General features: G+C 41.2%; 1 protein-coding gene and 1 pseudogene across 10 annotated transcripts in view; one reads left to right on the top strand and one right to left on the bottom strand.

Moving 5' to 3' along the window:
* HIVEP2 (human immunodeficiency virus type I enhancer binding protein 2) overlaps positions 1-27496 on the bottom strand; it is a 193102-nt gene that overhangs the window by 133495 nt on the left and 32111 nt on the right. For 2 of the 9 annotated variants that reach the window (XM_029223568.1, XM_029223570.1), the window contains exon 2: positions 13260-13334. The exons of 4 other annotated variants lie outside the window; for them this stretch is intronic. The gene's annotated coding sequence lies outside the window, so the exon portion shown is untranslated. Of the gene's footprint in view, positions 1-13259; positions 17484-27496 lie in introns of those variants that run through there. 3 more of the 9 variants (XM_029223567.1, XM_029223575.1, XM_029223569.1) reach the window with 2 other exon arrangements.
* Positions 18090-18744, top strand: LOC114895935 (annotated as a pseudogene). The gene has a single exon (XR_003793663.1). The product of XR_003793663.1 is annotated as a metallothionein-1E pseudogene (transcript).

A 27496-nucleotide genomic window follows, 5' to 3' on the forward strand; every position in this document is an offset into this window, starting at 1 on the left:
GAACACCTGCTAACTTTTTTCTTTTAGAAATATCAAACAACATAATTATCTGGTCACTAAGTTAAAAACAGATTATTTAATTATATAAAAAGAAGGGGGGGGCACGTATACCAAAGAAAATGTAGCAAAAATCTGCCTTTTCAACATTAGGCTCCCTAGAAGCCATATTTAAATCCATCCTCTATGTTACTACTGGAATCTCATGATAATAAATATTTTTACATGTTGTGACTATATGGAAAATACATCTCTAGTTCACTATACTATGCCTAGCCTAGGACAGATGCATCATATTTAGACTATAAGGTTTGTTCTCCCTTTTAGTCTCCCTTTTAGTCCTTTTAGGACAGATGCATCATATTTAGACTATAAGGTTAGTTCTCCTTTTTAGTCAGTATTATGGCAGGATTCTGTTTTATTTTTCATTTTTTTAATTGCATTCTTAAAAGATGTCATTGTTTTATAGCAGCCTTTTCCACTTGCCAAATAAGATTGCTTTCTGGATATTTTATGGGCTTGTGGTCAATTAAGTCATTATCTTCACCCCTTCCCACCCTGCAATTCACCTACTTGAGGGTGACTGCTCACACACACAAAACACACACCACATACACAATACACACAACAACACACCACACACACTCATGCACAACATTTTCCTCATAGCTAACGTCCTTTGAGGAGGCCAAACATTCACCAAGCACCCAAGGTAGATACGAGAGAGTCACCTTTAACTGCTCTCACCCTCAGCTCTAATCACCGAAGCCTGACAATTTTATCAAGTTGCCTCTCTCTCTCATCAATCTTCTCTCTAACTCCACCACTATGACCTTAGTTTTAGCCTTCAACATTCCTTCACTTAGGTAAATACAATAACTATCATAGGTTCTCCCTTCCCTCTCAAACAAGACTCTCCGTGACTAAAAAGGGAGTTTTACCAAATATAAATCTGACTATGGCATTCATTGGAATGAACCTTTCAGTGGCTCCTGGTTACATCACACAGTCTTGGGTCAGAGACCATGCTCCACTTTCACAATTATTCTTTATATGTCTGAACTCTCTATTTGGTTTGGAGCTCCCTATGGTCAGAGACTGTGCTGTGCTGATTTTGCTGCACCTCCTGCTTCCAACAGAGTGACCGCCTGGCACATTTCCTGAACTGAAATGGACTGAATGATAAGACAATGCATTGAGAATGTTAACTCCTGATGCAATCCAATTAGGCTACATAGAAAGACAGCATGCTAGAGCAAAAGAGCATTCTCTTTGAAATCAAAGAAAACTGGCATCAGTCCATAGCCCTATCATATCTTAGGCAGTTACATAACCTCTCAAACCTTAGATTCCCAGTGTGAAAAACATTGTTAGGATAAAATAAAACAATATACATTATGTGCCTAGTGCTTATTGAGAAGGTGCTCAATAAATGGTAGCTCTCATTATGTCTTAGGTAGAAATGTATAACAGAACAATTTCATTTCCGGTGTGCAATTATACATACTCGTATCAGACATCAAAATTATCTATTTCAGTGACCAGACACATGTCTACATATCTGTACTATCCAATATAGTAGCCACCAACCTTAGGTGGCGATTGACACTTGGAATGTGGTTAGTGTGACCAAGGAACTGATTTTTACGTTTTAATTAATGTAAATGTAAATACCCTATGGGACTGGGGGACTACCTTATTGCACAGCAAAGATTTATTTTGACTCTGACAACAGTGGTTCCCCCTTTCATGGCCTGTCTCCTCTTCTCCCCCAACCCCAAATCAGTATTTTTGCAAGGTTCAAGTGTCAGTGTCACTACTTCTCCTTCCATTAAAGGAATCAGGCATAAAACAACCCATTCTATCCAAAGAGATTTAGTCCTGGAGTATGAGATAATATGACAGAGTTCCATATAGAGTATTCATGTTGAATGAATGACTGTATCAATGAAAGAAACCAATGAAGAATACAGTCCACAGAATGGAACCCCCAACACAGCACAAAGAGACAGGTTACAGCGGCAAGTGCACAGGATGTGGGACCATAAGACCTTGTTTCAATTCCCAGCTCTGCCATTCACATTCCATAAGGTCTTAGGAAGATCTTTTGACCTCTCATTCATCAGATAATGATAATATTAATTAAAACTCACAAATATTCTGTAATAATCAAATGAGATAAATCAGACATATAAATATTAGAGCAAATGGTGTCACTGAGAAAGTCGTAAAAATAACATTTAAATCTCTACCTTCTATAGGATTATACTTCCATTTGGAAACTATAATAAAAGGACTTATTAATTCATTGCAATCACTATCTGTAGAGTACAGTCTTTATCTGACACCAAGGTCAGATAATGTCGAAATCTGCTTTTGAATATATGACCTATCTCCTTAATCATACCTCACGTGCTCTCTGGATAGGGTTTGTGGCCCTCAGGAATATTTGGTAATAATAATTCATTTCTGTGCATTACGGTTCATGAAGTACTTTCACATATATTCATAAAGTTATCTTCAGGACAACTTAAGATAGGCCGAGAAATTTATTATTCCCATTTTTCAGAAAGGTAGAGTAATGATAGCATTAGTAGATAAAACTGTCAGGTTAATGACTCTAAGTCTAGAGTTTTTACCATACATCCGGGAATTTCATGGTGCTTCACATTTCCAAAGAAGAATCCAGATTTTTGTTAATATGCTCCCACAAGAAGAATTTTAACAAAATATTAGGTATCACAGCGTACATATATCTCATCATATGTGTATATATATAATTTACTATTAATTAATATTAATATATAATTTAATAGTTTTTTAAAGTGTTTCCACCCACACTCATTTAGCAGATCCTTAAAAGATCCTACAAAGAAGGTATGCCAGGTAGCAGAATCCCCATTTCTAGATAAGGAAACAGGGACTTGGAGAGATCTTGACTCTTTATAATGTCATTGCAGCAGGATGACGAGCAACGATGTGTGTACTTGGGCTGTAGGTCCAGATCTACTACCAACCTAAAGTTGAGTAACTTTAGGTAAGTCACCCAACCTCTCTGAGCCACATCTTCCTTCTAGGAAAATTAAAGAATGTGAGTCACTCACAGATACCATTTAGCTGACAAAACTCAACAATTCTGCCTCTCAGCTAATTCAGTAGCATGGCTGAGACAAGGCCCCGGATGGTCTAAGCCCTCGCTGGTTCTTTGCCCCCTCCCATACTGTACCGCCTCTTAAGATATCTCACTGTTTTCACAATTGAAGACTTCATTCCATTTGTTTGTTTGTTTACCTTTACAGGGCATTAGGCCCTGTTTATTCTTTGTTCCTTGGGCTTATGTACAGCCAGTAAAAGCATTCCTTACAAGAAAGGCTGGTGAGACAGACACGTGCAGGCACAGGGGGTCCAGGGGAAAAGGCTGTGTCCTCCCGTGACTTCCCCTCACTGCACTGCCATGCTTTCAATTTTGGGATGGGAGGTGCATGTTTGTTTTGATGGCTTTTGATATCGTTTTCATTTTTGTTTTTCAAAGAAACAATCCAAAACCCAAGGTTGATAGGAAAGACTGGCTCCGACATCCAGGTCCAGGGACAGGGTCACAATGAATCGAATGCCACTTAAGTGGCCCAACCAAAAACCTTCCTACCATGAAATAGGGGGCACGTCCAGAAAAAGTCAGAGGTGAGGGCTCCTGGCTAGAGGTGGGGACTCCAGTGCACAGATCCACCCAGACCCCCTCTGCTGGCATAAATAAACTTCTTCCTACATTCCTGCGGAGGTAGGTGCCAGAGAAATAAGCAACCTGACCCCCTGAAGAGTCTTTGGAGCCTGGCAGTAACCTGAGCTGCTCTAGGTTATTTTTGCTGAGGGCTAGTGGTTCTTAAAGGGACTGTGCTCTGAGTGCACATATCCAGACACAGGATGCAAATCAAAGAAAAGACTGACGTGATGTGCCCACCTTCACCTAAGGCAGTTGATCGGAAGTATGTAACAGATCAATGAGAAGGTATGTGAGCAAATATTTTAATGCCCTTTCAAGGGGATCAGTTGCAGAATCCTGTGATATAACACCATTGGTTTAAAACATGGGAGTGCTGAATAACAGAGAACCCCATTGGTTTAAAGTGGAAAAAGAAAGCAGGCATTCCCCAAGGCTCTGTCCTCAGTGCCAGCCTGCTACTTAAGAAGGGAGTGGGGAGCAGAGATTAGAACTGGAGATGGCTGCCAGGACTGTGCCCTCCAGTTATCATCCACCGTTTAAATGCTCACTACAATCCTGACAAGTATAAAACTGTACAAAGAAGGAAGGTGGAGCTCTACAAGGCTTCATAACATACTCAAAAGTTACATGATGGGTAAGCGCTGGCCCCTTCCAATACCGTCTACCCGAATGAAGATTCCGAAAGCAAATACTCACCCTACTCAAAAAACAGTTCTCGTGAAACAACTAGTCCTTTCATTCTCTGTCCCACATCCCTAAACTGGCCAGGGAGGAACAGGAATAATCCAGTAACTAGGAAAGTGGGATCCGGAGTCACAAGCGGCCAGGTTTGGAAACCTGCTCCACCATAAAGTTGCTGGGTGACCTTGGACACGTTAGTTACACTCCTGGAGCCTCAGTGGCCATAGCAGTAATACCTCCATCATCAGGCTGTTTTGGAGATTAAATAAATACTCATAGGTGTAGTGTACTTGGACTTGTGCCTGGCACGTGGAACCCTTCAGTTAAACAGTTGCTATTATTAGTTGCATTAGTATTCCTATTCAGCAAGTGTGTAATTCAAGTTGCCTTGAAATTTGGCAGTGTATAATCATGAGAAAAATAACATATCAGCTAGCTGTTGGGCAGGTACCTTGCAGACATGATCTCTAGTGCCCACAACTCTGCCAGGCAAGTGATTCTACCCCTCTGCAGATGAGGGACGTGAGACTCACAGAGGTTTCATAACTTGCCTGAGTCACAGCTAGTAAGTGACAGAGCAGGGATTTTAACTCAGGTCTGACTTCAAAGCCTGTACTCCTTCCACTCCGTTGAGAAATAGTCAAGGAATGGTGTGGACAGCGGAGGGGAGAATCTTCCAGTTCAGTTCCTATTCCACAGCTTGTGAACTGTTTCCTTAGGTCAGCCTGTCCTGTTTCACCTTCCAGCTGCGACTTTTTGGGGGCTCTGATTTCTGCCACAAGTTACCCATCTATTATTGATCTACAGGTAATTCTACAGAGAATAATAAAGTTCTCTGTAATCCTATTAAAACTACATTATTCTAAGTACTCATTTCTGAGCCATGGATCTTCAGAAATCCGCAAGCCTTATATAATATAAATCATGAAAAAAAAATACAAATGCCTAACATCTCGTAGCTCATAAAACATCTTCACAAACATTGGCTCATCTAAACAAGCTACTCAGCAAAGTGGCTATGGGCCTGTTTCTCAGGTGAAGAAATGGAGACATAGGTCAAACCAATTGCCTACAGTCACATAATCAGGAAATAGCAGACTTAGCACTTGAATATCCCGTTTTTCTGATATTATCTCTGTTGCATCCATTTTACTATATCTAGCTCTGGAAGAATACCAACATCTTTTCTTGGGTGATCTGCTATGCTTAGAAATACATCAAGCTATGATCTATTATTAGCATCCCCTTCTGTCCTTCATGCACTATCTTTTACTTGTGCTTCAAAACATAGTTTCAATTAACATCTATGCTATTCCCCAACATAGCATAATATCTACCCCAGAAAACCAAGTTAACGGGATAACTTACCAAGGCTCGAGTGTCCGGGGGGATGGGGCCATGTTTTACTTGTCACAGCAGAGCTTGGGGTGTCTTAGGAGTAGGTATTCAATAATTTAATTGACTAAGGCTCAAGATAAGTATAACTTTATAAAATCATATGTATGTCCCTATTTTGAATAATCATTGTAAAAAATGTACGTGCTTTTACAGAGAATGACAATAGATGTTATGTTTCAGAGTAACATTTGCTGAATGTCTACCATGTGGCCTGCACTTTTCCAAATGCTTTACATTTACTAACTTATTTATTTTTGGCAACATTGCTACAGGTAGGCACTATTATTATCCTATTTCACCAATGAAGAAACTAAGCAGCATTAACTTGCCCAAAGGTATAAAGCTAGTTAGTGTCAGGGCAATAATTTGAACCCAGGGATTCTGGCATCCACAGTTCAAATCTCATTTAATCTTTACAACAACCCTAGGCAGCAGTGCTAATCATCTTGGACATTGAAGGTTGCCTCGATAACTCACTGGCATGATCTGATATTCAGGAGAAAAATAAAAGAATCCAATTTGTTTATAATAACAATCCTGTTCTATGACCAAAACTTACCCCAAGTAATATACCCATCACATTACAATTTTAAAAGTTGTTGCAAAAATAAAACTTACTGTTACATTTTAATTTTGATACTTGAAGTTTGAATTTATAATCAGTTTGGCTCTTCATGGACAGCATCTTTTGATATTTTTTCCCATGTTACCTTGCATACTTCACATTGTTTTTCACTTGTAATCTTAAAATCATTGTGATTCTATCTATCAGCCTTTGAAATCTGCCTTTTGAAACAAATTTGTAGAGGGATTTCTTCAGGACTTAAATTCTTGTCTCTTTTCTTGCCCTCATCAATCTTATTTTCTCCTTAGCTTTTTCTTTTCTACTTTACTTTTTCTACTTTCTACTTTTTCCTTTCTTGTTGTTTATTTTGTTTCTTTGTCACAATGACTTAGGGTGGTGCCCAGTACTGTAGCAATCTTCCAAAACTAGAAACTTGTCTATAGGTCTCTCAAAGTTGAGTCTGCAGACAACCCACATCATTACCTCCATGGACGGGCCCCAAATCTACATTTTCAGCAAGCTGCCTGGTAAATCGTACACATACTGGGATACATCATAGGATGTGCAATCTGCCAGTTCCTTGATACAGTTCTTCTACTGAAGCCTTTTTCATTTAGCAATGCAACATTTGCTAGTTTTAGGAAAATGTAAACTTCACTCTCAAGACTTCAGCTGAGAACATCACACAATATGCATCTTATGTACTAAACTTAAATCAAAGATTTTAGCACAGTCTATTAATTTCCATGTGTAGCAATGAGGAAACACAACAAATGAGTGTTGGATTAAATGAGGACTCCAAATGGATCAAATGAAGACTCCCAATGTAAGTGCTTAAAGTGACAGGCCCACCCTGTTTCAGTGGAAGTTGCTGATGCAACAGATCTCCATTTTCAGCATTTTACTGAAGGGTAAAACCTGACATTTGGGTCCCTATATTTGCCTTCATTATCTAAAACCAACTTTATTGAACCAACTAAGGACCAATGACTGATATGGGGGGGGGACAATACTCCAATGAAACTTCTTCAGAAGTCTTCATTTAATGACAAATATTTATTGACTAACAATGAAGATAAACTAAAACTCAAAATGTGACCCCCTTTGAGAGGTTCTTTGCTTAATTGTTTGATCATTTTCCACAACACCTTACAGGGATAGGACAGGTATTCTAGTCAATCTCATCATGTCGCCTAACCTGTCACATTCCCGGGCTATTGTTTTCCAGCCTCACAGAGACACACAGTTCCTCAGCCCCTCTCCTCCAACACTTCAGGACCTCTTCCTCCCCAGCCTATCTCTCTCTTTCCCAGCTCCTTCCCCTTCCCCCGCCCCCCCTCTTCCAGGCTCCTTTCCCGATCCTGTCTAGATTCTGCTGGGAACCAGCTTCTCCCTTATCCTTGCCAGCACCCTCTGCCACCTTGGCCTTCAGCGTACTCATCCACAAAACCACTTTTAGATCACTGGCCCTCCAGGTCCTGCATCACCTCCTCGGAGTGGCTGAGGACCATCAACTGTGGAGACAGAGCTACTTCTGCTGAGCCCTCTGCAGGTCAGGTGAGCACTATCACCATGCTTCTAGAGGCAGCTCCAAATGTTCCCCATTTTCTTCAGTAGTATCCAACTTTTACGGACAAGTGGCTTTGCCTTCTCCTTCACAAAAACCGTAAGTAAAATGTAAGGTACAGGGCTTCCCTGGTGGCACAGTGGTTGAGAGTCCGCCTGCCGATGCAGGGGACGCGGGTTCGTGCCCCGGTCCGGGAAGATCCCACATGCCGCGGAGCGGCTGGGCCCGTGAGCCATGGCCGCTGAGCCTGCGCGTCCCGAGCCTGTGCTCCGCAACGGGAGAGGCCGCAGCAGTGAGAGGCCCGCGTACCGCAAGGTACAAACTACTGGGTGTAAGATAGGCTACAAGAATGTACTGTACAACACAATATTTTGTAAAAACTGTAAATGGAGTATAACCTTTAGAAATTGTATATAAAATAAAAATAGTAATAAATAATAAATTTTAAGTAAAATAAAATAATGAGTTTGTCAAGGAAAAATTTCATCCACGTACAGTTCCTGCCCATAAACTTAGTAGCACACCTCCCTATCCTCCCCTCCTTCTGCCCCAATCAGCCCTTCCTGGAGTTAAGAGCACTCTGGCTGCTCCAGCATTCTGCTCAGTCAATGATCACCTTTCCTTTATATCAACCACCTTTCCCTCTCCAGTGGCTCTATATTGGTAGCACACATACATAGGTTCACACCTATGCAAAAATGCTCTCTGGGTCCCACCTCTATCTGTCAATCATCTCACTCCTCCTGTGCCCAGCCAACCTTTTGGAAAGACTGGTCAAGATTATGAGGGCAAAAGTATGACTCTACTGTCCTCTCCTCTGATCCCCCTGCTAGAATAGCTCTTGGTAGGTCCTTTGTAAATAATTCTCATTGTTTAAAATTGATGCTTCAAAAAGGCAGAAAGTTCAATAGAAAAGTGAATGAAATATTTCAACAGGCACTTTATAAAAGAGAGCATAAAACAGCCAAAACCTTATGAAAAGGGGCTCAACTTCATTAATCATCAGAGAAATGAAAACTAATACTACAAGGCTATACCACTACATAACCATGAAAATGGTCAAAACGAGAAAGATGAAAATACCACAGCAGGGTGGGGGCAATTAGGACCCTCAGGTATTGTTGAAAGGAGTATAAATTGGCACATCCACTTTGAAAAAGTGTGTGGTTGTTAACTACTAACACTAAATATGTACAAGCCCTGAGATGCAGCAATTCCACCCCTAGGTATACACCCAACAGATATATACTAAGATATTCACACAAGCATTATCTGTAATAGCTAAAAACAAAACCCAAATTCATTAATAGCAGAATGAATAAATTGTGGTAAATTCATACAGTGGGATTCCATACAACGAGACAATGATTGTTACATCCCGAAACATGAATGAATCTTGCTAACGTATTGGTAAGTGAAAGAAGTCAGAAACAAAAGAGAACACAGCGTATGGTAGGATTCCATACATGTAAGGTACAAAAGTTGGCAAAATCTATATGATAGTAGTTACCCTTGTGCTGGAAAAAGACAAGAGAAGTGCTCTTGGAATGCTAATAATGTCCTGTTTTTTGATCTGCTCTTTAGTTCATGAAAATTCATCCAACTGTATATGTCTTTTTATGAATATATGTTATGTTACACAACTTTTTTTTTTAATTTATTTTTGGCTGTGTTGGGTCTTCGTTTCTGTGCGAGAGCTTTCTCTAGCTGCGGCGAGGCGGGGGCCACTCTTCATCGCGGTGCACGGGCCTCTCAGTATCGCGGCCCCTCTTGTTGCGGAGCACAGGCTCCAGACGCGCAGGCTCAGTAGCTGTGGCTCACCAGCCTAGTTGCTCCGCAGCATGTGGGATCCTCCCATACCAGGGCTCGAACCCGTGTCCCCTGCATTAGCAGGCAGGTTCTCAACCACTGCGCCACCAGGGAAGCCCTACACAACTTTTAAAATCTGGATATATTGATTTGCCCTGATCCTCTTCTTATTCAAAACACTCTTGATTCCCTTCCCTGTGTCACCCTTATAGGCTCTAAGATCCTTGAGGCAAGAGGCAGTCTTTTTCGTCTTAACTTCCCTAGTTCTTGCACAGAACTTGACACACACCAGCTCTGAACAACTGATTCTGGACGAATGAATGGGCAGGCTGCCTTGGCCCCTGATAAATTCTGTTCTTCCCTATGCTTTTGACTCTGAAGACTGCATTTTCAGCCTCCCCTCTAGGCTCCAGGTTTCAAGATCTGCCTACAGACCACAGCAGAGATAATAATCTGCCCTTTATTTAAAAACTGGCTTTGAGTCAGGAGCTTAACATAGATTATCTCTCTTTTCCCTCACCAATGGGCTTCAAGCTAGTAACTACTAGCGCCCACTTAACAGACAAGGAAACTTAAGGACCCCAGAGGTTACGTAACTTACCTAAAACTACACAGGTGATAAATTGGAGAAGTAAAATTGAAACTCAGGTTCTTTCTGATCCCCAAATCAGCGATCCTTCCATAGACCACACATGACGATAGATAGAACAAGTTTAAAATGCAGGTCACTGCTTTTCTCAAAGGCCTGCTCATCTTCCTGTATTTCTCATCCCGGGCAATGTCATCACTATTCACCTTGTGGTCCAGCTAGAGTCCTGAGAACTGCCTTCTCTTTCCCTCATCCTTCACACTGACTCACTCAGTCACTAGTACTGTTTCCCAGACTTGCAAATCCATCCTGTGCTCACTATTCTGAATATCCCAGCATAAGTTCAGGCCTCCAGTTGTTCCTTTTGAAGATTACTGTAACTGTCTGCAAACTATGTCTTTCAGTGCAGGCTTGGGTCCCGCTAATTCATTCTCGTGATGCGGCCTGAGAGCTCCTGGTAAAACGCAAATCTGAACGTGTCTCTTCTCCTTGCTTACAGGATAGAGCTCCAACATAAAGCATGGCATACCTTCCCTGACCTGGTTCCTGCCGAGCATTCCAGATCCTTCCCTCGTGACATCCATCCTCTCCCTATACCCTGTCATCCAGCCATATGAAGATTTACTTGTTGGTTTTATGTCTTTGGTTCTTTGCATGCCAGGGCTCTGTCTTCCTGGAATGCCTTTCCTTGTGCTGCCTTCTAGACAGACTGCCATGCAGCTTGCGAGATGCAGCTCTATAATTTTCTCCTCTGTCAAGTCCCCCAGCAGAACTTGATTCCCTGTTATGTCACAGCTAGGCTTTGTGTATTTTCTCTTACAGCCCATTTCAACGCATTGCAATATTTTGCAGTCTGCACTTTACTTCTAGAACATTAGCTCAGACACTTACCAGTTGTGTTTCGGCTGCTCAGGCCAGCACACAAAAGTAAGTCAAAAATAGTAAAGTCATAAATTAATTAATAAATGAAACTGATGGTATGTGGGTATATGTCATCTTAGTTGGAGATCATTTATTTTTAAGAGTAAAGCCAGAAAGAATGTTTCAAGCAGAAACAATGGGGGAAATAGATCATTTCTTTGGGTGAAGAAATGATGAGTGTGGCCCAAAGTGTAAGTTGAAAACATTTAGCTATTATGCCCTCAGGCACATAAAGTCCTCAGGCCTCTCATCAATAATTTCCTTCTACCACCACAGAGCCATCCATGAGGTTGGGCAGGCATAGCCTTTAGGAGTGAAAGGAAAAGAGTAAAGATTTGTATCTCTGAACCTGGTGCAGAGAGCCGTCCAAACCCAACCTCAAATTTTAAGTGGTACAAAAATGGTCTAAGACTTATTAGAGATTATTCTCAGAGCTAACCAAGATAGAGCAGGACATTTGATTTATCCCATGGATCAGCTAAACTGAAGCACAGCAAAAATAAACATTTTCCAGACTTTTCTGTCATTCCCAAAATACAGGACAGGGACATGGACAAATAATAAATAGTCGGGGTGTGAAGTTATCTCTTCAAGTGAAGAAACTAACCAAAGGATTGGTGGGATTGACGGAGATGAGCGTGGCTGTGAGGCACAAGTTCGATAAGGGATTTGAAGTTTCAGTTGAGACAGAGGCCAAGTAATGGTGGGCAGGGATACTTAATTCACCAATCACTCCACGCCATCCCCAGTGCCTTAAGTAGAAGGCAGGACACCAGATGACCACCAGAAAGCACTCCTCCCCACAAAGGAGGAAGCTGATCACAGCTTCCAGGAGCCCCCCACTACGTGAAGACTGCAATTCAAAGGCTCTCCCTAGAAAACGACGGTGGACAGAAGCAGCCAACTACCCCTAGAGACACACAGAAAAGCCATAACTCTGTTGACATTCCAAAAAGAAAAAGGGGGAGGAGCATTTCCCTCCCAGCAGTATTCTTTAATTGCCTTTTCTTGCCTCCTTTCTGAAGAGACAAGGGAGGTGGGTGATGGCAGCTAGATCATGTAAAAGTCCAGAGGGCAGCGGACATGAAGTTCTATCTAGCCTCCTTGCACAAAGGCCTTATTATAATACAGACATAAAAATGCGTGGGCAAGACTTGGAGGGTTGGTCTCCGTGCCCCGGCCACCGTGCCCGCCCCAAACTCATTCCCACCCCCGTGCTTTGAAAGCATTTGTGTACACACACCCTCTGACAGATAGGTTCTTCATGTTCCCATGGAGTTGAAATCTCTGTAATTTAGCTGGAGGGATCACGCTGCTTTTATACTTCCAACAGCAAAGGTAAGAATCACTGCATGATGTTAACTCTAGTTGTATTCCAGATTTTCAGTTGCTTGTCTTTGTGTTTACATGAGCTCGATTTTTTTTTTTTACTTACTCTTTGTAAGACTGCCACAGTGGCAAACTGATGCTTGTTTTGGTAACATTAGTATGCAGAAACTCGAGCACATATGCAATCTGGGAGCTTCCTCTCCCTGAGCCCCTCCTTTCTAACAGAGTTTATGACCTTATCACATCTTAAGGGAGTTGATGAGAAATGCCAAATAGAAATCAATCCGTATTTAGTAAATATTCTGTGAAACACATAAAACATCCTGTAACCACAGCTGTTTTCTGACATGAAAAATCTGAATTTTATTTCTACTCTGATGGGTACTTCTCAATAGGCCTCAACGTTCAAAATCATATCTATAATAATTTTGCAAATACAGATAGACTTCTGCAAGCTCCCCTTGGGTTTCATTTCAAAGCTCAGCTATTACCTTACTGTTTAAAAATCAAATAAAAGAATCTTAAAAAGAATCTAAAAGAGGAACACAACGTGATTTACTAATGCAACCCCAATATTTATGCCACCCCTCCTTTTGGAATTTTGCATCTCACAAGAAATGGTGATTTGAGTTCTACAAAGTCAAGTGCAAAGGAGTTAAAGAAAATCATTTTGATTTCCTACCTGGAAATCTGCTTTCGGTCCTAGTCACACATTCTCACAATCTCGAGTCTCAATTTCTCAGGTAAGTTCGCCAATCTGCTGACAAGAAGTTTTGTGTTATGACTTCTCCTCCCACAGCGCGTACATTAAGACTTGACTATGAAAATGACCTTAAGTGCTAACCAAAGCTGCAAAACCAAATCTCTTGGTTTGAAGAAAGAACATAAACACGTGGAGGTGGGACATGCCAAAAAGGTGGGTGATGCATGAGGCACCAAGCTACACAGAATACCAGATGGCTAAGCAAAATACAATTTAAAAAGTTTAAAATAAGCTTATGAGCAACAAAATAAAGAGTGATTAGCACTGGATGATAACCGAAAGAATAAAATAATAAATATTTATGAGTCCATACCAAAATAAATAAATCATGTAGATACTCCCTCCCTCCAAGGGGTAAAGCTTAATTATTCTCCCTTTAAGTGTGGGCTGACTTCCAATGAACAGAACATGGAAAGAGAAAAGTAGTAACTTTACAGTGGAAACCCTAGCAGACTCTACCTTAACTAAGTGATCAAGGTTAATATCACGGTGATCAGTTATGTTGACAGGACACACCCCATAATATAATGCAATGAGAAGGGCACCTTCTCTGGTCTTCTTCCCCAAAACCCATAACTCCAGTCTACAAAATTCCTGGCCAATACTCTTCAAAACTATCCATCCCTTCTGAAACAAGCGGGGTATGCCGCGGTATGCTATGTATGTTATTATCTATCGTATTGTATTTTGTGTTCATTTACATTTAATATTTTAAAAGTGAGTAGCCAGTTAATACTAAATGGACTTTTCAGGAAAACCAGACAAGTCTTTTAAACTGTTAACCAAGCAGTCAAACAGACTAGCGTTTTTAGGCAGTAATTTTGTTTAAATAGTCATTTTTCTTTTTCTTTAATTTTAATGCTTCCATAACACATCAGAATGACATCCCCAAATGCTGTAGACTTCAGTTTTTTTCTCACCACAAATAGTATGCATATTTTCACTATGACTAGCAGCAACATGCCTGCTATTGGTGATTCTGGTAATTATTTAAATAGGCTGACTCTACATGGATTTCAATGGCACAACAGTGATGACAATTCAGTGTTAGCCAGTTACAGGACCTGGTGAGCACCCTAGCCAGACACCCCATGCTGTTTGTGGACAGGCATTCCCCAGCCTCTTGGCCGGGTGACAGCAAGCACAACAGCCCACAAGGCGGGTGGAGAACCAATGAATAAAATGATAAATATTTGTGATTAAACAGGATGTTGGAGAGGGGGGAGGGGGATGCAAAAGCTCAACTACTGAACTACTGAAGCTACTCTGGAATTTTAACAGTATTCCCTTGTTGTAAAACTGGGAGCAGTACCCAGATAGATGTTTTCTCCAGTGTTTTCCCCTTTATTGTAAATAATTTACAGAATTACTACTGTACAACACAGCATCTACCCAGGCACAAGATTTAAGACTTTGGGCTGTTGAACCATAAACACTATATCCTGAACAAATGCTGTAATCATCCTTTGAAGGCAACGCAAACAATGATGTGAAAATATAATATTTTTTCAGGCCAGAAAACACTTTTTTTTTTTTTAAAGCATGGATCATTCTTTTATTTTATTTTATTTTATTTATTTATTTTATTTATGGCCGTGTTGGGTCTTCGTTTCTGTGCAAGAGCTTTCTCTAGTTGCAGCAAGTGGGGGCCACTCTTCATTGCGGTGCGCAGGCCTCGCACTGTCGCGGCCTCTCTTGTTGCGGAGCACAGGCTCCAGACGCGCAGGCTCAGTAATTGTGGCTCACGGGCCTAGTTGCTCCGCGGCCTGTGGGATCTTCCCAGACCAGGGCTCAAACCCGTGTCCCCTGCATTGGCAGGCAGATTCTCAACCACTGCGCCACCAGGGAAGCCCCAGAAAACACTTTTAATAGATCCACCCTTGCTGTGGATTGAATATATAATTTAAATGATTATTTACTAAGTTCAGTCTCTCATCTATGCCACTTAGTAACAACAATGATAGTAATTTACAGGCTCAGGGGCATTCTTGTCAAGAGTAAATTCAAGAAATTCTGAAATAAAACATAGTGCTTCCTTTGTATAGAAGTATCTAGACTCAGAGACTTCACTTATATGGAGTCTCCATACTCGGGCAGATGACCCAAGTGATTTCCTTTTATTCCCATACTGATTCTGATATCCGATATCAATTAAGAGAACAAAACAAAAGAAATCGCCACTATGGGGGTACACTTTGGGGCTCGTTTCTCAAGAAAGTGTTATCAACCAACAATGCCTTCTTAAAGTCCACAATATCCCTCTCTTGCATCTATTCCACTCCTCTCTTGTTTTCTTGCTGATTATTCCACCAGAATAAAGTAAACAATAGCCAAAACTAAACCACATCTCTGTGACAATTTGCTGCTTAAATGAGTCTCTGAGCATCTCTTTCACTCAAAGCGTCCTAACACTGATTGGACATTTTGTTATATTATAAGGAGACAGAATGGCGGCCTGGCATTGGGGAATGAGGACAGAGACAAAAACTGAGCAAGATGTACAAGCTCACTCACTGAAGACTAAATATAAATACAAGAGCTTGTATCAATACAAAACATGAGCTTCTTGTACTTTTAAGACTTACAATATCAATTCGGCCTGCCTGGATTTCAACTAGTATATTTGACAAGAACCTCCAAATGAGGAAGTAGGAAATAGATGAGTAGGAAGTAGATGAGTTTGAAGACACATGTTCTTTTGTTTTCCATTTGTTATAATGGAAATCATTATAACATCATTCCCAAATATGATTTATCAATCCTTTTTATGCCAGAGAATCCCTTTGATTCTCCTTAAAAATCATTTCATGGAAAACTTAGTAAATAACATTTGAAAACAATACGAGAGTCAAAAGGTCACAGTGTCACATATACTTTCCTTCAATAATATATTAGATATGATTCTGTAAGTCTGTTGTTCAGCAAGAGCAATGGGACAGCAAACTTGAAATGAAAAATAAAACCTATGAGAAAATACAGTAGGTGCAGAATCAGAGATGAATGTCATACTCCATTCCAAACACTATCAGAACTGACAAATTTCCCTTTAGTGTACTTAGGTCTAAACAGTAACACATTATGGATATTAGTTCCTATCCTCTTTCTGAGTGAAAATAAAGCAGCTCAATGAAGTTGATCATGTGATCAAAGAAGATAAATTGCCCTTTTTTACCCCTCAAAAGAAAAGTCCCACGTGCAAGAACATCTTTACCAATACTGAAGATATTAAAAATGTAAAACCGAACCTATAATAGTCTGTAAGAATAGTTTATTATTCATTTGTTCTCATCTGTCAATCCTAACTTGCCTCAAACTTCATTCTGAGCCTTCCTAATTGAATTGGTTCAATTTCACATCCCACACCATAATTTATCAGTTCAGTAACCATGAGCAAACTGTGGTTATCGTATCTATTGACCCAGAGTAAGAGTATGCTGATATGTCATAAGCACACAACTGGAATGACTCCTCCTTCTCTGTGATGTATTAAAACCAACCTAACTACTGTTTTGATGATTTTGTTTACCCTTTTTTTTTTTTTTTTTCGGTATGAGGGCCTCTCACTGCTGTGGCCTCTCCCGTTGCGGAGCACAGGCTCCGGACGCGCAGGCTCAGCGGCCGTGGCTCACGGGCCCAGCCACTCCACGGCATGTGGGATCTTCCCTGACTGGGGCACGAACCCGTGTCCCCTGCATCGGCAGGTGGACTCTCCACCACTGTGCCACCAGGGAAGCCCCATTTATATTTTTGATATAGCAATTTCTCTTCTAAAATTACTTAAAGGAAACAACCTTTCATTAGCTTTTTAAATTCTTCCTCCCTGTAATGAAATACTGGAAGATATACTGGACACCTATTTCTAAATCAGTTGAAAAATAAAACTGCTCAACTATTACCAATAAACTAAATATTTATCAGGTAACTGAGGATTTTTTTAAATGATTATAAGATCAATTAAACTAATAAAAAAATGTTGAAGTGCTTTATAAATTCCAAAAGTATACCCCAATTACATAATAGAATCTGAGCCTCAGAAGAAGAAAACCAACAACAAGACACGGTTTAGATGATCAATAAGAGGCCACTAAAGTTATTTTTGCAAATGACCAATGATTTGAAGCCACATTTCTGAAATTATATTTAAATTTTAAAATTAGAACACTGGAAAGCAGTGTCATAAATGCTCAAAAACACATGGAAAAATTGATTTTCAAACAGTGTTTTTAAAGTGTTTTATAAACATGATACAATTTTTTGTTATTAAACCCTGAAGTTAAATATATTTCGTAATTTACCAACCAGCTTCACTGTATTCAGGTCTTAAATGTAATTTTCATCTGCTTTCTAAACTCTCATCTGGAAATCTACATTTATCTGTAGATATGGGAAATATTATTTGTTAGATCATCTAAATATTAAAAATATAAGCTGATAATTTCCCTCTGGCTTGATCATTCCATGATTCTAGAATATACATGTCTTTAAGAATCCAATACACTTGACAGTAGACCAAGAAGCAACATGAATAATAAGCAGAGAACTGCACTACCTTTATGACTATAATTTTTAAAAAACTTTGAAAGCGGGCTTCCCTGGTGGCACAGTGGTTGAGAGTCCGCCTGCCGATGCAGGGGACACAGGTTCGTGCCCCGGTCCGGGAAGATCCCACATGCCGCGGAGCGGCTGGGCCCGTAAGCCATGGCCACTGAGCCTGCACATCTGGAGCCTGTGCTCCGCAACAGGAGAGGTCACAACAGTGAGAAGCCCGCGTACCGGTAAAAAAAAAAAAAAAACTTTGAAAGCATTCATCAAATACTAATCAGAAATAGATACACCAGATAAAACTAAGCTAAAATTGTTAAACTTACAAAATAACAAAACAAAATTAAATCCCATTGAGAAATATTAGAACCAAGTAAAAGTAATAAGAATTAATATTTATATACACAGCCCCCACCAGACCCGTGAAGCAGCTTTGCCCCTTGCTTTGGACCTCGGGCCTCACTTCTCCTCCAGATGGACCCCAAGTGCTCCTGCCCCACTGGCGGCTCCTGCAGCTGCGCTGGCTCCTGCACCTGCAAAGCCTGCAGATGCACCTTCTGCAAGAAGAGCTGCTGCTCCTGCTGCCCCATGGGCTGTGCCAAGTGTGCCCAGGGCTGCGTCTGCAAAGGGGCCTCGGACAAGTGCAGCTGCTGTGCCTGATGTCGCGGACAGCCTGCCCCGGGTGTCAATGGAAGAACACGGGCCGACCTGCATTTTTACACCACTCTGACTTGATTGCTACATTCCCTTTCCTATGAAATATGTAAGTGGTAATAAAAGCTACATTCCCTTTCCTATGAAATATGTAAGTGGTAATAAAAGTTGTTGACACACACACACACACAAAAAAGAATATTTATAATATGTAAACAGCTCATAGAAATTTATTTTTCAAAAATAGCTAGGGGCTTCCCTGGTGGCGCAGTGGTTGAGAGTCCTCCTGCCGATGCAGGGGACACAGGTTCGTGCCCCGGTCCGGGAGGATCCCACATGCCGCGGAGCGGCTGGGCCCGTGAGCCATGGCTGCTGAGCCTGCGCATCCGGAGCCTGTGCTCCGCCACAGGAGAGGCCACAACAGTGAGAGGCCCGTGTACTGCAAAAAAAAACAAAAAAACAAAAAAATAGCTAGGAAATAAAGTAGAAAATATGACAAGCCAATTCAGAAAAGAAATATAATTAAAAAGGAAGCTCACTAATTATTAAAGAAATACAAACCAAAACAACAAGTCAGGGAAGATTTTCACTTTGGTACTGTTATGATGAAAATGAGAAGTGATCTAAAAATAAGGACCATGTATAATAAAAGTATTCAAACCCTTTAACAAACAATCCCACAGGAGAAAATTTGAATATTCACAAATAAGAGAATTTTAAGAAAATTGTGACCATTAAAATAAATCAAAATTATATAACTATTAAAATTAGAGTACAGGGCTTCCCTGGTGGCACGGTGGTTGAGCGTCCACCTGCCGATGCACGGGACACGGGTTCGTGCCCCGGTACGGGAGGATCCCACATGCCGCGGAGCGGCTGGGCCCGTGAGCCATGGCCGCTGAGCCTGCGCGTCCGGAGCCTGTGCTCTGCAACGGGAGAGGCCACAACAGTAAGAGGCCCGTGTACCGCAAAAAAAAAAAAAAAAAAATAGAGTACAGAAATTAGCAAAATGGAAAGCGTTTATGAAAATATGATTTTGAAAATAAGGGCTATATCAATATCATGATTATAACTATTTCAAATGTGGGGCTATGAGCAAAGATCAGGAGTATACAAGGAAAAACTAAAAATCAGATCGATAGATTGTAAAAGGTGATTGGATAGTTATATCTTTTATTTATTTGTTTCATAATAGTGCATGAGGGATAAAATTTAAAACTTGACTAGAACAAATGAATGCAGTAATCTAATGAGTTCCTAAATAAAATCTCCCAAATGCATCAACCAGTACCTACCATGAGACAATGACTATTCCCCAGGCAAGTTCACCCACGGCCGGATCTCTGTACCCAAAGCAAGACTCAAATTTTACACAAAATGAGACTGTGAAGGATCCGTAGCATATCCGTGTCCTCAGAGCCATTAATCCACACCCAGGTTTTTAAACATTTACTGTATAGCTTGTGATGTTAGGAATGGCTCATTGTTATCCTTTTAACTGTACCGCATCCATTATTTCTACGGGAGTTCATGACATGCTACCAAATCATGTTGTTTGAATACAGGCAGTTCTCAACTTACAAACACCTGACTGAGGAAAACCAAAAATAAAACCAGCTGCTGCTGTCCCCGGGTTGTTTCCTTCTAACACTACCAGAGGTCTTGCTGATACTCCCAGAGAGACTCAGCTGTTGTGAAAAAAATCTTAAACTTCTTAGAGCATTGGAAGGGAGGAAGGGTCAAAGAAATGAAAGCAGGACCAGCCAGGGAAGCCACACAAGGCCCGTGCTTACCCTCAAGAGGGCTCAATAAACATTTGATGAATTAATGAATTACTTTCCACGTTCACTCCTGTAGTTTGAGCCTGATGACTCTGTCCCTATCCTATTCCAACAGCCTAATAACAGGCCTCCTTCTTGGGCTCCTGATTCACGGAGCTGGAGCTAAAGAAGGGAATCGAAATCCAGAAACAAACAGCTGTGATCAAGAGGCTGCCCACTAAGGCAGTTCACAGGACAGAGTCCAAGCCTAGGACCAACTCAGAAAGGTCTATTTCCAAAAATGCAGGCAGAAGGTACATGATATACAGAAAGATAAGACAAGACATAAACGGTGAAAGAAATGCTGAAGTTGAAAGTCTAGCAAAGCTTATTAATAAGGATGCCAAATAAGAGATCAAAAAACTGAAGTCTTGGGCTTCCCTGGTGGCCCAGTGATTGAGAGTCCACCTGCCGATGCAGGGGACACGGGTTCGTGCCCCGGTCTGGGAAGATCCCACATGCCACGGAGCGGCTGGGCCTGTAAGCCATGGCCGCTGAGCCTGCGCGTCCAGAGCCTGTGCTCCGCAATGGGAGAGGCCACAACAGTGAGAGGCCCGCGTACCGCAAAAAAAAAAAAAAATGAAGTCTTAGTGTGATATGGAAGAAGTAAAGATGTATCAAAGTAAGGGTGGGCTGGTTTGGGAATAATCTTGTGACCCCTCAGAGCCCCAGTTTGATGTATTACTCCAGCATCACTTAGATGGCAGAATCACTTTATGCACATCTGAAGTCTAGTAACTTCTCAATTCATTTCACCATATATATATATATATATATATATATATATATATATACTCATCTTCTGAAAATTTGAGCCACTCCATTGCTCAAAAATCTTCCTCAGCCCCTCTTACCAACTGAATTAGAGAAATCATAGAATCTTAGAGTTTGAGAAGGTTTTAAGACCTTTTAGCTCACAGTGAAAGGGGTAAAACAACTTCACTCTTTCATTAAAGATCCATCACAATATGGTCCAGGCTATACTCCTTATGATTCTCTGATCCTATCCTTGCACACTTCTTGCCTCCTGGCTTTCACTCACGGCCACCATGCTGAACAACTACAGGGGGCACCATTTATATCACAGCCTATGTGAATGCTGCCTTCAAAAGTTTAGCAATATTCAACTCTTAGGCAGCCATATGGGGTGCTCCTACTTTCATCTGTAACATTCTCTCCACCTGGAATGCCATCTCTCAACCGCATCTCTGCTTTTAAGATGCTAAACATTCTTCAAAGTCCATAAAACCTTTCCCAGTTCCTACAATTGGTTGTAGTCTTTTTCTTTGAACTTTCATTTCATTTGGTCTATGCCTCTTTTATGCATATTCTGTCTTCCAGTATAATGAGTTAGTTATGCATGTCTTATAAGCAATCCTAGATTTTATGTATACTCCCTGAAAATGTAAATAGCATAGGATTCACCTTTCTTTCTACACAGTTCCAAGCTCATTGCCCAAATCAGGATAGGTACTTAAATAACTGTTGACTGGGACTTTTGGTTGGGATGGAAACAGATGATTCAGGAACTAGAAATGTTGGAGTAGTTTAGACTGGAAAGGAATATAGTGATAGATAACGTAGGACTAAATTTTGATAACCTGATGCCCTCAGGCCCACTAGGTTGGAGGGGGTGCTAAGTGGCAGGATGTCACTCTCAGAGTCACACTTCTCCTTATTTCAAAACTTTGCCTAAGGGCTTCCCTGGTGGCGCAGTGGTTGAGAGTCCACCTGCCGATGCAGGGGACACGGGTTCGTGGCCTGGTCCGGGAAGATCCCACATGCCGCGGAGCGGCTGAGCCCGTGAGCCATGGCCGCTGAGCCTGCGCGTCTGGAGCCTGTGCTCTGCCACGGGAGAGGCCACAACAGTGAGAGGCCCGCGTACCGCAAAAAAAAAAAAAAAAAAAAAAAAAAAAAAAATTTTGCCTAAGACCAAACATGTACTTATGGAAAAAGAGAATTTCCTCTTCACCTCTTCCTCCTGCCAGTAGGACACAACCTTCTGAGAAAATGAATTCCCAATTCTACATGACCAATTAAAAGCACAGTTTTGAAACAAAATACAAAGTAAGCCAGCACAATTTAACCTGCTTTATATAATATCAAGAAATGATTTTCCTTTTTCAGTTAACAAAAACCTACTAAAGAGCAAGTTTAAATACAAATGAGAAACACCTGGAGAGGAGATATACTATCTCGGAAGGATCTAAATATGGTTTTCTCTACTATATGGAGCCCATGTTTTTGCCTAGCACATAATAAACATTTTCTTAATTAGTATGCATGCTAAAATATCAATTTTAATAGATGTGTCATGCTCCAGGGAAACCATTATGATATATCAAAGGATGATTAGCCATATAAAATATGATTTGGCATTAACTATATAAAAAGAGACATCTTCAAATTGGTATATACAGATTTCTATCTATATACATAAATCTATCTGAATATTTTTGAAGACTTTAAAATATGCTGTGTTCACGTGGCATTGGTATAGTGTACACTGGTTGATGATTCAAAATATTTTAGTATGTATCTACATATATGAGCATTTATAATCTGAAAAATAAACCTCATGCATTTTAAGACAATTTAAATATGAACAGGGCAGAGGAAAGGGCAACAATATTAAAGAGTACAGAGCTGGGGAATGAATTACATACTAAGGATGTAAAATAAGCCTTCACATACCAAAAATTTTTGAGATTTTTTAAAAATATATGTTGAAAAGGTTAAAAGTACTTGGCTTTCAGCCAAAAAATTCTCAGGGTCATTATCATGAACACGGATCACCCAGAACACCTACATATTTATTTATATTGATTTATTAGAAAAATACTAGAGTCGTTATCATGAGCATAGATTACTATAGCAAATCTTATACATGCACACACACACAAACACTTATTGGAGACTCTCCTATAAGACAAGGAATACATTAAGCCCTGGAAATGCAGTACCAGATGGGATAAGCATGGTCTCAGCCCTGGTAGAACTTAGATTCTAAGAAGAAAGATCAACAGTTACTGTAAACTGGGGTAACTCAGTAATGCCTCCTCAAGCTACTGAGATGCATGCATTTGCTTACTCCTTCACTCTTCGGCTTCCCCATTGGCCTACATTTTGTTTGCCTTTTTAAGATCTTATGTCTGATCTCTACAGTTTGTCTATTTCCTTCTTCACTTTCAGGCTGTCCGCTATCACTCTTGCAATCAGTGTGCCATCCTTTACCAGCGACACTCTTCTCCTTCCCTCTAATGTACAGCTCCTGATCATCTCTAGAAGATTGGATCACCGAGCCAGTGAAAACTGAGACTCAAATAAGGACAAATAAGCTCCAAGTGATGGCTTATTAAGCGTTTTATATCACTGTGGTTTGATGAAATCGTGGCGTTCTTTCTGATGTGATATTTCTATTATCTTATTGACCCAGACAGGCATTTGAGAAGACAGTTTAAGCAAATGTTCTACCCACAAAATTTCCCACCTCTTCTCCCAACCCCTTCTAAAAACATTACAAAAACATTAAAAACCCCACACTTCTGCTTAAAAGAAATATATTTGCTGTCAGAAAAGGTTTCTTTAAGCAGAGTACTTGGAAATGGTATCATAACATATAGACTATGTTTCTCAAAGAGTAGTCCTCAAATCACCTGCATCAGAGTTGCCTGATTTGCTTCTTAAAATTCAGGTTTCCTATGCTCCTCCTCAGACCTAGTGAATCGTATTTATAGAGCCTAAGAACTTGAACTTTTTTAAAGCACCTCGGGAGCCTGTTGAGCATGATAAAGCTTGAAACCACTGATCTGAATAATCAAAGAGTGCTTATTGAAGATGTCAGGCTGAGCTTAAAGACCCAAGTCCTTATTTCACTATCAGCCTGTCACACTTACCAAGTGCCACCCTCTGCAAAGCACTGGATAAAATTAAGTTTAAAAAGTTTTAAAAAAATAACGTTGAAAAGCTGTCGCTGCCCAGGAAGCTTCTATTCTGACCAGGAAGACAAAACACAGACAAATGAAAAAGCTTTAAAATAGACACACGCAGCATTCAGGGGGAGCTGATGGGGGCCCAGCAGCATTCCGCTGTACGGTGGGCAAACGAACATTGAGAGGGGCCGAGTCCAGGCCTGAGCAGAGTACCACTGGAACCCATAAAGGAAGACTTCCAAGACAAGCGTGGGGCAGAACTGAAAAGGAGAGATTTTCAAGCGCGAGCCTCTGAAGAGGTGTAGGGGTTGCCAGAGGGCACTTAAGATCAAGAAGAAAATACGTATCATCATATCTCTTGCTGCCACAGAGAAATGCCCAGATGCAGGGTTAGCAAAACCTTAGACATTGTTTGGGCGAACCTTGAAAATGAGCTTTTACAAATACATATTATCTTTTGAGGCAGACAGAGGAGGTATTGTTATGCCCAGTTTATAGATGAGGAAACTAAGAATCATCTGAGGCCCTTTCCAGAACTGGTCCTTTCCTTCCATCAGAGATTCTCCGCCCAGCCTGACACTGCCCCAGGTAGAAGGGTAATTAGTTCATCACCTGTCCTTCAAAACAGCAAGCCATTCAAAAACATTATGTTTCTCCCTCCCTCCATTTCAAGAAGCCAGGGGGAAGAGGTGTGTGTGTGTTTTTGTGTGTGTGTGCATGCACGCGTGCACACGCCTGTGTGCGCGTGGCCACATGTGAGCATACACGTATGCACACGAGTGTGTGACTAATTTAACTAACCAGTCATTATTTCTTAATAAAGAGTCACTGTACTTTAGCATCTCATGACTGCTCCAGCAGCACTAGCATTTATGACAAATTGTGTTGAAAAATAAAGTCTCTTTGATTTGTGATCAAAATGACCACTCCAAATCGCCATACTGGGTTAACTAGACACATCTTTCCTCTGGCTGTAGTGTCCAATATGATAACCACAGGTAGCTGTTTAAATTTAATTTAAAATTAACATTAAATTAAATTAAACATTTAGTCCCTCAGGTGCACCAGCCACATTTCAAGTGCTCCAAAGCCACATGGGGTTAGTAGCTACCCTGTGGCCAGTGCAGATATAGGACAGTCCCATTGCTGCAGAGTTCCATTGGACACCACTGCTCCAGGGTACCATTCCTTCCGAAAATACAACTACAGATCCCAATACAAACAACAGTTGTTATTTACATCTAGTTCTAAACATATGCCAACAACACTGACCAAACTGTGTTGTTCCCTTCCACTAAGCCTGTCCAAGTGCCTTGAGCAGAAATTCATAGCTTGCTCCTCAGACATCTATTAATCCCTTCTGCTCATCGTACTTCTCTTTTCATGGTGGTTTTCATCCTAGCTTGATAGTTATGTGCACATCATTCCCCCTACAGTGAGCTCCTCCAGACCAGAGGGGTCACTTGAGCACTCTCACAACCCAACTCAATAAGAGTTCCATAAATACAAGGTATATTCTTAATTAAAAGACTACTAAGGGGCTTCCCTGGTGGCGTCGTGGTTGAGAGTCCGCCTGCTGATGCAGGGGACACGGGTTCGTGCCCCGGTCCGGGAAGATCCTACATGCCGCGGAGCGGCTGGGCCCGTGAGCCATGGCCGCTGAGCCTGCGCGTCCGGAGCCTGTGCTCCGCAACGGGAGAGGCCACAACAGTGAGAGGCCCGCGTACCGCAAAAAAAAAAAAAAAAAAGACTACTAGGTAGAGCATAATATTAATGGGACCATCCAGAGAATAAAAATATAGAAATGAAAGGAAGACAGAAAAAGGTCTAAAGCATGGTAAGGTTTTGTAATCATTACCAAGTGGTAACTGCTTAGATGGAAATATTGCTTGTGCTGCATATTTAGAAGGAGAAAAATCAAATTCTTTTAGGAGTAGGTCCGAAAATGTGCTGAGCTGATATCATAAACCAGAGGAGCACTGGGCTACCCGTCAGCTACCCTACGTCAGTGTCATCAGCCAGCACACAGAGACTGGCCCCAACCCCTGTGCAGGGTGACAAAGCCAGTGCTCTCAGTGCCCTACGGGAATTGGACAGCATAGCTTAGGAGAAGCTTTTTCAATAAAGTTTGTATCAGTTTGATTCTTATTCATGCAATTACACTGTCCTCAAAACCTCAAGCCTTGGGATTCAAATGAGAACCCCTTCTCTCACTCTGAGAACTTCCTCTGGACCACTAAAAAAAAAAAGTAAATTTCCTTCCTGTTATCATTTGGATAGTTTCAAATAATCTAACATATGAACAATATCTGATATTTTTTAAAAGCCTGTTGGGGCGGGCTTCCCTGGTGGTGCAGTGGTTGAGAATCTGCCTGCCAATGCAGGGGACACAGGTTCAAGCCCTGGTCTGGGAAGATCCCACATGCCGCGGAGCAGCTGAGCCCGTGCGCCACAACCACTGAGCCTGCGCTCTAGAGCCCGCAAACCACAACTACTGAGCACGCCCAGAGCCCGTGCTCTGCAACAAGAGAAGCCACCGCGATGAGAAGCCCGCACACCGCAACGAAGAGTAGCCCCCCCTCGCCGCAACTAGAGAGAGCCCGCGCGCAGCTACGAAGACCCAACGCAGCCAATAAATAAATACATAAATTAATTAATTAAAGGTCTCATTTAAAAAAAGAAAAAACCTGTTGCGGGGGGCAACCCATGTATCAGGGCACACTGGATGTGTCTATGAAGATGGAAAAATTAAAAAGGGAAAGTTATCACATTTGTACTTCACCACTCAGGGTTTTATTTAGTCAACTTTAATTCAGTTTCCAGTTCTTAATTAAGCTTTCAGGACACTTTCCCACAAGCCGTGGAAGCTAAAGATACCTTCAGGGCCACCTTAGGCCAGGGGAAAGGTAACTTCACAGGAAATGAAACCAGGCAAAAGAGCGAGAGCACAAGTGATGACAGTCGGAGAGATCAAGATAAGGGCTAGAGGGGGTGCTAAGGTGGCCTACAGAGGAAGCGAAACTTCAAACCCGTGTAGACGCATCATTTTCCACAAGAAAGTCACCCACTCCTGCCCCTACCTCACCTTCACCCCCATCTTCTTTGCTCATCATTATGGCCTTTCTTCATTTTTAACATTTTAGATTGATAAAAAGCAACCAAAAGCCCCACCCTGCCAAATGCTTGATTAGCCAAATCGCCAACAGCA

Source organism: Monodon monoceros, unplaced genomic scaffold (assembly GCF_005190385.1).
Source record: "Monodon monoceros isolate NGI ecotype Baffin Bay Population unplaced genomic scaffold, NGI_Narwhal_1 Super_Scaffold_15, whole genome shotgun sequence".
In the NCBI taxonomy this organism is placed as follows: domain Eukaryota; kingdom Metazoa; phylum Chordata; class Mammalia; order Artiodactyla; family Monodontidae; genus Monodon; species Monodon monoceros.